Consider the following 10,319-nt stretch of genomic DNA (forward strand, 5'->3'; position numbering starts at 1 on the left):
ACTAATATAGAACAACTTTTCAGAGGTCAGTAGAGGTACCTCCATGTTATCTGCTATTTTTCATTCTTTCAGATTGAAAAGAGGCCTTTAGTCCAAAAATGCTGAAATGCAACTGTATTTAAATAATACATTTATTGCAACTACTACAAATTAAAGTGCACCAAGTTGCAAGTGAAATAATTTGTTTTTTCACCATGCTTAGAAACACAAGCATAAAAACCGATTGAAGGAACGATAATGTAAAGGAGTCACAAACCCTCTCTTCTTTTTCCCTGTTCCCCTAGAAAATCTAACATTTTGGAGGTCATTTTAGGAATAAATTTCATATTTTTCTTCTGATTATTTTTCCCATGATTCAGTTAAGCACAGTTGAGTACACACAACTCTAGGTAACCATTTTTCAATGTAGGATAAAATCAACTACTTATAAAAAATAATGTTTCAATTAATGTTTATCTTTGAACATCCTTCTCATCCGAAATTTTTTCTCCAAGTGTTCAATTAATTGTGGATTGAAAAGATTAAAAAAATATAGCCACTGTTTGTATTTTAATATCCATACTATACTTACACTTTTTGTCTGTGGGCATAATCATTCGCAAAAGCTAATTCTTCTACCAGTAATAACAACAGACACTTATCAATAGCAGCATATATGCGAGTTGTGCAGATAGGGCATTTGAATGATGACTTTGCACAGCTATATCTAATTCGGATGTAAAATACATGAATGTCAAATTTCCTAATATAAGTTATCTTTTCAGTATGAAAACACAACAAACATAAAAACAAGCAAAGATTCTTTTTATTTTTTTCTGGCCATTTAGATTTGGAAAGGCAAAGGTTGTAGTCCTGGAACTGAAAGTAAAATAAGTTTGACTTGTCAGGAGTTTGCAGGAGGAAAAGAGGCTTCTATGTTTCTTCAACAATAACAATTCTTGAAATTAGCATGTGAAAAATAAAACATGCATGAATATTTAGATGACACACAAACTTCCAAACACGCACTACTAGTAACCCGCAAGGTTTTGGTTGACAGAAATTTTAAATTTTTGAGGGTTTATAAACTTGGAGTAGTAATATCACAACATCAGCTTCTTCTATAGACATTTCAGTACATATGTTCATGAACTCATAATCTAATTTCCACATCAGTTTGTCCGCTTCATAGACCATTCTTCTAATGCTTTATAAAAGGGTAGAAAGATCACTCTCAGCACACCAATTTCTTTGTAATCACGTTAATCATTCCTGGAAAGCTCCTGAGACTTGCTCTTGAATCTATCTAAACAGAAAATCTCCACTTCAACAGATCATTCAGTGAGATGAAATTCTGCTTACTACATGATTGAACATATTCTCAATCAAAAAGTAGCAATCACTGTGTACATCAATGAACAGTGACATTAGGCATGGCATTGTTCTTCGTTCTGTCAAACAGACCATAGCAGAACACCTCTTTCATATCAGAGATTGCTGCTCATGAGTCAGAGCCTGAAGATCTTCTGGTCTCGTGCTCTTTTTTCCTGCTTTTAAAAAATGATTGAAAAAACAAACTTTGGCAAGGTTCTGATTTATAAGTAGTAAATTAAAATATCACTTCATTTTATATGACAGTGATGCTTGTTAAATGCTGGGACTGATTATCCTGCAGTCATAGCATTACGTTTTCCTTCATGTATGTCTGCAGGGGGAGTTTGGCAGGACATTTAACATACTTCTACCAAGAAGAAGGCTTCTTTCACACATATTTAGACTCATGGAATATATATTCTCTGCATATATATGTCTATATGTTTGGGTAGAAATTTAGGAGTCATTCATAGTATTGTTCTCTGCTAAAAACTGGTTATATTCACATGTTTCAGAATGCAGGAGCTTGAAAAAGCCAAGCTGTAAGAGCTGATAGTTGTGGATTGTGGGGAATTAAACACAGACAACACATGATTCTTGCATTGATCTAATTTTAGCTCCAATATATGGCAAATAACAAGATGGTCAGGATCTGGAATATGGAATACACAAGGAGATGCTTAGAGAACTGTGTTTGTTTAGCCTTGAGGAGAGAAACCTTCAAGGGTACTCTAATACTTTCTACAACTACTTAGTACAAAGGAGCTGGAACCAGAGTGTTCTCAGATGTGCACAGTGGACAGACAAGAGACAAAGAACACAAGTTGATACACGTGAAAAGTTTAACTAAATTAAAAAAGAACTTTTTGCCTTATGGAAACAGGTCACTCACAGAGGTTGTTCAATTTCTGCCCTTGAAGATAATCAAAATTTGACTGCACAAGTGCAGAGCAGTCTGCTTTCCCTACACCTGCTTTGAGAGGCAAGATGGGCAAGGTGACCTCTGAAGGTTGATTCCAGCTGGTGATTCTGTGATTTTGTCTGACTTTAAAATTTACTACATTCCACTCAAATTTGATGTCGTCTTAGTTTTACCATTGAGAACTATTCATGACAGAAATAATGAACAACAATACTATGATAATAGACACAGAAAAACTTATATAAAAAGTATTAATACCCTGCATTTGTTAGTTCTGCGTCTGCCACATTTCAAGTAATTGCATTGCATCTCTGGAGTCTTGGCATGAGTATGGGGACACATTCAATATCAGAATCTTTTCTGACTATTCTGTTCAGTAGCTTTCTGCTAAACTCTTTTCCACTATGCAGGCGGTTGGAATAATAATCTCTTTTCCATTTCTCAAATAACATTTTCTAGCACAGAGGGATTCTTAACAGAGTTATAGTGCCTTGTGCCCCTTGGCATTCCAAACAAAGACAATAAGCCCTTAACAGCAAAATGTTATCTTGAGTACCTAGCTTACTTTAACCAAAAGTTCGTATCTCAAAAGTATAAGGAAATATAATGCGTAAACATTATGGTATTAGCAAACCTATATTTAGAATTTACTCTAAGTATAATCAAAATGTTACATCTGGCTAATAAAATCTACTTCTTTTCCTGGCATTTTCGAGTCTGCTAAATTGAAACTGAATATAGTTTAACTCCAATGCAATAATAGCAACTTGAATAAAATTTTAAAGAATGCTTTCGCTTTTTCTTCTGCAGCTTATTTTTCTCTTCACTGAATTCCTTGCTTCATAACAATTATGTAGCTCTCATTGGCACATGGAAGAAGGCAAAGGATTTAATACTTCTCATGCCACTTCTGATGCACAATTGTGAAAACATCCCAAAGATTGGAAGTGGAAGAAAAGAAACGAGAGGAAAAATTTACATCTCTGTTGCAGTTATAAAAACAACAACAACAAAAACAAACAGAGAAACAAACAAACAAAGAACAAAAAGAAAAAGCAACCAAAGAAATTTTCATTCCTCGAAACAATAGAAGTGAAGCTAAAGAAATATTCATGAGATTGGGAAAAAAAAAAAAAAAAAGGAGTAAGAGAGAAGGGTGGGAAGAGGTAGATAAGTGGTGAAAAATGCACAAAAAGAAAAATGTACTGATGCACATTCTGGACCACAAAAGTATGCAGCTCTCTCTCCAATAGATTTTTTCCCCTCTTCTCACCTTAAGTCAAAGAACTGACAAATGATATGATCTACAGAAACCTCAGCTATGTCAAAAGCTCAATGTCTGACAAACAAGTGAAGTAGCTTGTGTTTATTTCTTTGTCAGACAGCCTTATAGAGAATAATCCTGAGGTTTACTTTTAATAAAAATGTTAACTGACTTATTAAATTAATATATGCGCTGATTATGTATATTTCCCAGGTTGTATATGACATCTATTAAATATATATGTGTAGATATTACCCTTACATTTTCTTATGAGGCGCTGTAATTGATCAAATGGGAATATACTTAGTCATTTTCATGGCTTTTCTGGACATCTTAATCCTCAAAGGTATAAATTAGAGTGGCAGATATACTGGAGGTTTTCCAAGTTTGTCTTCTAAATTATGAGGTGTTCAGCAAAAGCTATGCTGCTGACTCCTTTCACACATAATATATAATGGAAGAGAAAGATCCTAAAAGAAAAGAAGTTTGAAACTAAGCATATATGAATGCACTTCTGTCTTCTCTCTTACTCACACATGGGGGGACACATACACTTGTACACACAACAGCCTAGGTAACAGTGCATTTATTATATTTTATTCTCTAGGCAAATCTCCAAACATTGCCTTAGGTGAAAATAACTTGGCACATCATCCTTCCTCAGCTGTTTCCCCTCATTCCTTCTTTACCCTTTTTCTACATTTACTTCCCCTTCTTGTTAAGTCTCCCTCTTTCTCATAAGCAGAGTTATATATAAGTATGCATTAAACTGAGTATTTTTAAAGAAAGCTGCCAGAGTGAAACTTTCTATTCTGCTTAATCCTATATTTAAGTTCTAAATCTCAGCATAGAATTAGAATAACAACCACAAAATTATTAGCCTACAAATGCATATTTTGTTTCAAAGATTTCCACCAAAGAGTCCAGTACTAAACTGCTGCAATAACACTGCATTATGGCTATGAGAATTTACTGTTTAGCTCTTACTGAGACATTTGAACAGATGCTTTCTCTCCTGTGACCCTACCTTAATGACCACCTGCTTATTAGTGTGAGCAAAGGTTTCAAAACTCAGTCTTTAATGGTTTGAGCAGACCCTGCATCTTCTCATAAGCAGTAGCATGGACCTTCACACATCTGCACAGAAGTTGACTATGCTAACAATGGAGTAATTTCTTTACATCATGGAGAAAAATCTCATTGTTACTTAAATGAGTCTTCTCTTTAATGTTCCCCTCCCCATCAGCCTTTCTGAAGAAGATTCAGTGTAAAAAGGATGTAAATAGTAGTCAAGGAACACTATTTGAACCCGTTGTATGAAGAAAGAAGTATCAGAGAAAGAAAATGAGACAGTCTTAAGACAAACCAGAACAACTCCCTGGAATATTAGGATAAAAAGTGTCCTAACAGTAATATGGTAATCATAGACACCTGAAAACTAGTTTGTTATTGTAGCTCATTTCAGAATAGCAAATAAAGCCACTTGCGGGAATTTAAACAAAAGAAAGAGGACTTGAGTTACAGAAGGTTACTGTAAGTGGAGGCCCTATTTCACTGAGCTTTCAAGTGTTAGATCAGTCAGTGCAACATTAGACTTGCAGGGAGAATAGAAGTATGGAAAAAATAAAAGCAGATACCTCTTTTAATGTCTCATATTCCCTTTGTGAAAGCGAAAAGCTCCAGCTGAAGAAAAAGAACTACTGGTTATTACAGATGTGAGCCAATGGCTTAAACATCACTAACTCACACAGCTCAGCTATTTAATGTTCTATTTAAATACACATCCGGTAATTTTGCCTGGTACAGTGTTACTTTTTCTATTTGAGATCACCAATCAAAAGTACAATAAAAAGTTTGATGAAAGGGCAAAAAATCTTTCGTGACAACACCTTGTTCATATATGACTTGTTTCCTAAAATTGAGGTCCTTAGTGACAATTCCATTCTCGACCTTTTGTTCATTCCAGGTTGCATGCACACTGTAATGAGATGCCTTGCTTAGTTTCTTATATTCTATGGCATGTCATTATCTTTTAACATATTTTTCTGTCCTCACTTCACAATGCAGTAGGAGTCATTCATTTAAATCCAACTGCAGTTATCTATTGCTATTGAATTTTTATCTTACAAAAACTTATTTAAAATCCACAATCTCATGACAGTAAACAGAAATGGCTTTTGAAGGATTTTGAGAAGTGGAAGCGAAGTTCCTTCTGGAAACAAATATAATAGACAAGGCATCTGCAAATAGCATGGAAATGCAAGACGGAAGAACATTTCACGTATTTTGCACCTTAAAGTTTCCTAATGGAACAGGCCAAGGAAAGTAAACCTGTTCCAAGATAAGTATATGGTATGAAACCTTATGTGTCTCATTTCTTCGATATCATTGAAACGCAACTATGCTGTGTACTTCTAAGTTGTGTACAGGGCACTAGAAGGCAGAAAAGCAGTACTTGCAAGTGATTGTTAGGGAAAAATATTACATTTCAGGCACAGAACATTAGAATTTTAGAATGAATTACCTGCGTGCCTCTGCTGAATGTGTAATTCCCACAGAAGTTCCAATTTTTGTACAAAGGCACAGAATACAAAATCTAATTCTTTTTTTAAAGAGTAGCAAATGGAAATCCTTTTACTGAGAAATATCACAGCAAAATCTGAACAGAAAGTTTGCACGTAGTATATTTCAGTGGGAAATGACATCTTTTTCTTGCTACATATGCATTTGATGACAAAAACTAATGGAGATGACAAACTACACTAATGTAGTTATGCAAAGTAAATCAGAGTTCAATAAACATATACATGCACTTCCATTTCCCTACATTCTTTACTTCAAGTTCAACTGTAGTTAAGGTTCTCAACACTTACTATTTCAGAGAACGTGCTAATATTTAAACACGGAAAAGATAAAGAGAGAACAGGATGCAAGAAAAATTCTTGTGTCTGCTTTCCAGACATGCTAGTCAACAGTAATTTCAAAATGTAGATTATTTTGATTTTATGGAGAGTAGAAAAATGACCTCTCTCTTGAAGCTCAAGTGGGACACAGTTGCTACTCCTTTCTTGGACTATCTCTTCAGCTATGCATTGCTCAAGCTGGAATATACCCAGTTTAGAAGCAGATGGACAGAAAGACATACGCCTTCCTTAAAAATGAAAGACTTATGTAATAGAGAGCTTTAAAATTCCAGCCCATCTTGTCAATCACACAAGAAATGGAAAATGCTGATGAAACAATTTGCAATATGTCTTCTTTATGGTAATTGGCTCTAACTGTCAAATTTTAAAACAGATATTTAGGGAAGAGTTTCTTGGAAAAGCTGAACTGCAAAACTTGCTAGAAACCACACAGCCAAAGAGAAGACCAGTTGGTTAGTATTCATATATGCTGCTGAATTTCAACTTCTCAGGTTCAGGAAGAGCTGCCAGACACTTTGAGGGTGTTCTGGCACTTGAAATGATTTAAATATTGTGTTTTTTTCTCCTCTCATTTAAAATTACAGAAAAGATTTTTCTAGTCAGTGTACACACTCCATGTTCCAAACACCCTACTTCGTAGTCATAGGGGTATATAACCACTGTGAATTAGTTTATTCTATTCTGAGTTCCCAAGAATCACACATATCTAATGGAAAGCAGCAATAATGCTGTAATCAAGTACAATTAAGGCATGTTTGTGACTCTAAATCTCAAATTAATGTTGAATTCCATAATCTATTCCACAGAACTATTTAGCCATAGAGCAGAGATGAGGTGCAGAATTGTTTCACACAGAGTATTCTCCCCAAAGTCACATACACTCTGTATGAGCACTATTGAATGCATTGACATTTGCAGGCCAAATTCAAGTTTGGGTAAGCTGAGCCAAATCAAGGTTGAATTCAGAGTGATTTGCTTTTATCAAAATCATTGTTTTTCCCATCTTTTCGGGTTTCAGTTAATATCACAAATGGAATCAGCATGCTTTTGTTAATTAGTCTGATTGCTTAAGACCATGGTTATCAGTAAGTAAAAAAAAACAAACTTCAGAATAAACTAGAAATTGCCTTGGGAACCCAAAGCTGCTGCCCTAACTGCTGCCTGCATTGCTGCCATAACTGCAGCTGACCCCTAGGAGGGATCGGAGCTAAATTTTATTACCAGTTCAGTTGTGAATAAAGACTGCTTGCTGCTATTTGTAGGAGGAATTTACTTTTCCTTTATTTGCTTAGGTCCAATTGCTGAATATAAATTTATTAATGAATTTGGTGGAAGAAGGAAAATGCTGCCAAGACCTTGAAAACAACAGTATGCAGAGTTTTAATCACTACAGATATCATACCTATGTGCTAGACTTACTTTTCTGGTGAAAACTAGCTTAAGTTTAATTAATTTATACCATCAGGAGATGTGAAGCATAGCTGCTGATTTTGCAGCTCCTGTATATAACCCAATTTTGAAGAAATATCTGAAGCATGGATTTCACCTGAATTACTGGGAGCAATTTGGCTTAGTTACTGCTAAAATGTTACCATCACAGCCAGACTGGGTTGCTGGGTGTCCTTTTTATAATGAAGCTTTTCAAATCATCATCTTAAATACAAAATATAACATCTCCAACTGTGTTAATTTAATGGTAAATTTAATCCTAAGTATGCAGAGCAAAGCAGTGCTAAAGGAAAAATAAAATTCCTGAAGGTTTACCTCTGGTATCTGCTCTAAAATATTATTTATAATTTTAAATTTTCTAGAAAGTTAATCCATATGGATACACAAATAAATAAAGGCACAAATGCATATCTATATGAAAACATTGTCTCACACCCACTCATCAAAACATACGTTTTGTCAATTGCACGTAGCTTCATGTATTGAACAACATTTCTTTATTATATTATTTGTTTGGAACAGGATATTTGACATTTTTATTTTATATGCTGTTCCTATCAGTAATAAAAAATCATTCTGAATACAAATAAAGATAAGACTATGCAACCTCATTATCAGCCTGACCCACAAGTTTTTAATGATAATTAATCTTACAAAGCTGAATCAAGCTGTTATTAATTTTACATTTTTTTTTTTTTTAACTGAAATTATGGTTATCTTATTAAACTAAACAAATAAATAAGCACAGGTCCAAGATGTAAAATACCATTTCTCTTCCTTCTTTATCATACATTCCCAGCAGCCAATCACCATGTACTGTTCTAAAAAAACTAGTTTCCTTTTACTGGAAATATTACAGAATCACAGAATAGTTTGTGTTGGAAGGGACATTTAAAATCATGTAGTTCCAACTCACTGCTGAAGGCAAAGACACCTCACTCTAAACCAGGTTGCTCACAGCCCCATCCAGCCTGGTCTTGAACGCTTCCAGGGAGGTGGCATCCTCAGCCTCATTGGGCAACCTGTTCCAGTGTCTGACCATCCTCACAGTAAGCAATTTCATCCTAATATCTAATCTAGTTTATAGCTGATAAACAGTATAGATCCATGTTTCTGGTAATAAGATCTCTTATACATTAACAGGATTGTGAAAGTAATATTTTGGAAAGTTTGAAAGTAGGTTCTGTTAGAGGAAGGTTTGTCTGTGAAAATATTAGCCTACTTAGAATCAGAAAGACCAATTTTTATTCAGAAACTATTTTACTGACTGAGTTGCAATATTTCTGAAACAAAAGATATTAATGATGACATACATACTCTGTTGATGGGAACTCTTGACAACAAACAGCAAGAAAGAACTATACAAGCAAATAAGGGAAAAGAAAACAGCAGAAACATCTTTCAGGAAATACTGCAGAACATGATAGTGTTTACAATCATTTAAGCAAGGCCATATTCCCCTGAACTAGTGAGTGGGCAATATCTGGCTTGCATGCCAAATACAAACCTCCAGAAAAATTAACAAGCCCCTAGTCTATGTTTTCCCTAACGGCTTTCCTCAGAGGAAGCTGGAAATAACATGGCCTACAAACTCCAGTCATATTAATTTCAGTGCTGGAGGCAATGTATATACTCTCTAGCAGAAAAAAAAAAAAAAAATTATATTGAAGAAAGAAGAATTATTGATCTCCTTATAAAGTTTATATGAAGAAAAAGCACTGCATGCAGCAGGGACCTGAAATGAGGGTTCTAGGCTATCAGCATCCTTGTGTTTGAGAGCAGAAAAGCCATCATAAAGGGTAAGAGCATCATCTGAATGGATGTGAATTGAGGATAGAAGGGCTGGTATGGCATTTAGAACTGAATCATGTCAGGTCAAATATGATATCTTAAAAGAAGTAGGGGCAAGGACCAGGAAAAGTCGTGGGATCAGGAGAAAACAGAAGATTGGGGTAGAAGTGGAAAACTTTCCCTCGTTTTTATTTAGCACTGCTAACTTGCAGAATAAAACAGTCTTAGGAGTCTACAAACCATAATATTTGTAGATTGTATGTCGAGTTGTTTATATTTACCTTTCTAGCCAGGGAATCAATTCAGATTCTACAAGCTCAGGAATCCTTCCCTCTCATGTAAGTAATCCAACAGTTTATTTCTTCTGAACATGTAGCGTCCAAACCCTGCAGCAGCAGATGATTTCTGAAAGAGAGAAGAATTTTCTCCTGAAAACTCTGTACATAGCACTTCTGGGAAAAAGATACTTACAAAATTTCGGTTGTTACAAGGAAAAATATCTTTAATATATCAATTCAAAACAAATGCAAAATTCAAAATCACTAGATTTTATTGTTCTGAACGCTTGAGTTACAAACTTGTTAAGGTATACATTGACAGTATCAGTGGAGTAGAC

General features: G+C 34.8%; 1 long non-coding RNA gene across 1 annotated transcript in view; it reads right to left on the minus strand.

The window, feature by feature from the left end:
* LOC128072467 (uncharacterized) overlaps window positions 1–10,101 on the minus strand; it is a 71,566-nt gene extending 61,465 nt beyond the window's left edge. Inside the window, exon 1 of the long non-coding RNA XR_008202266.1 lies at window positions 9,985–10,101. This is a non-coding gene — a long non-coding RNA (uncharacterized LOC128072467). The remainder of the gene's footprint in view (window positions 1–9,984) is intronic.
* Between the last annotated feature and the right edge of the window lie 218 nt (window positions 10,102–10,319).

Source organism: Tympanuchus pallidicinctus, unplaced genomic scaffold, assembly GCF_026119805.1.
Source record: "Tympanuchus pallidicinctus isolate F22 unplaced genomic scaffold, pur_lepc_1.0 scaffold7, whole genome shotgun sequence".
NCBI classification, from domain to species: domain Eukaryota; kingdom Metazoa; phylum Chordata; class Aves; order Galliformes; family Phasianidae; genus Tympanuchus; species Tympanuchus pallidicinctus.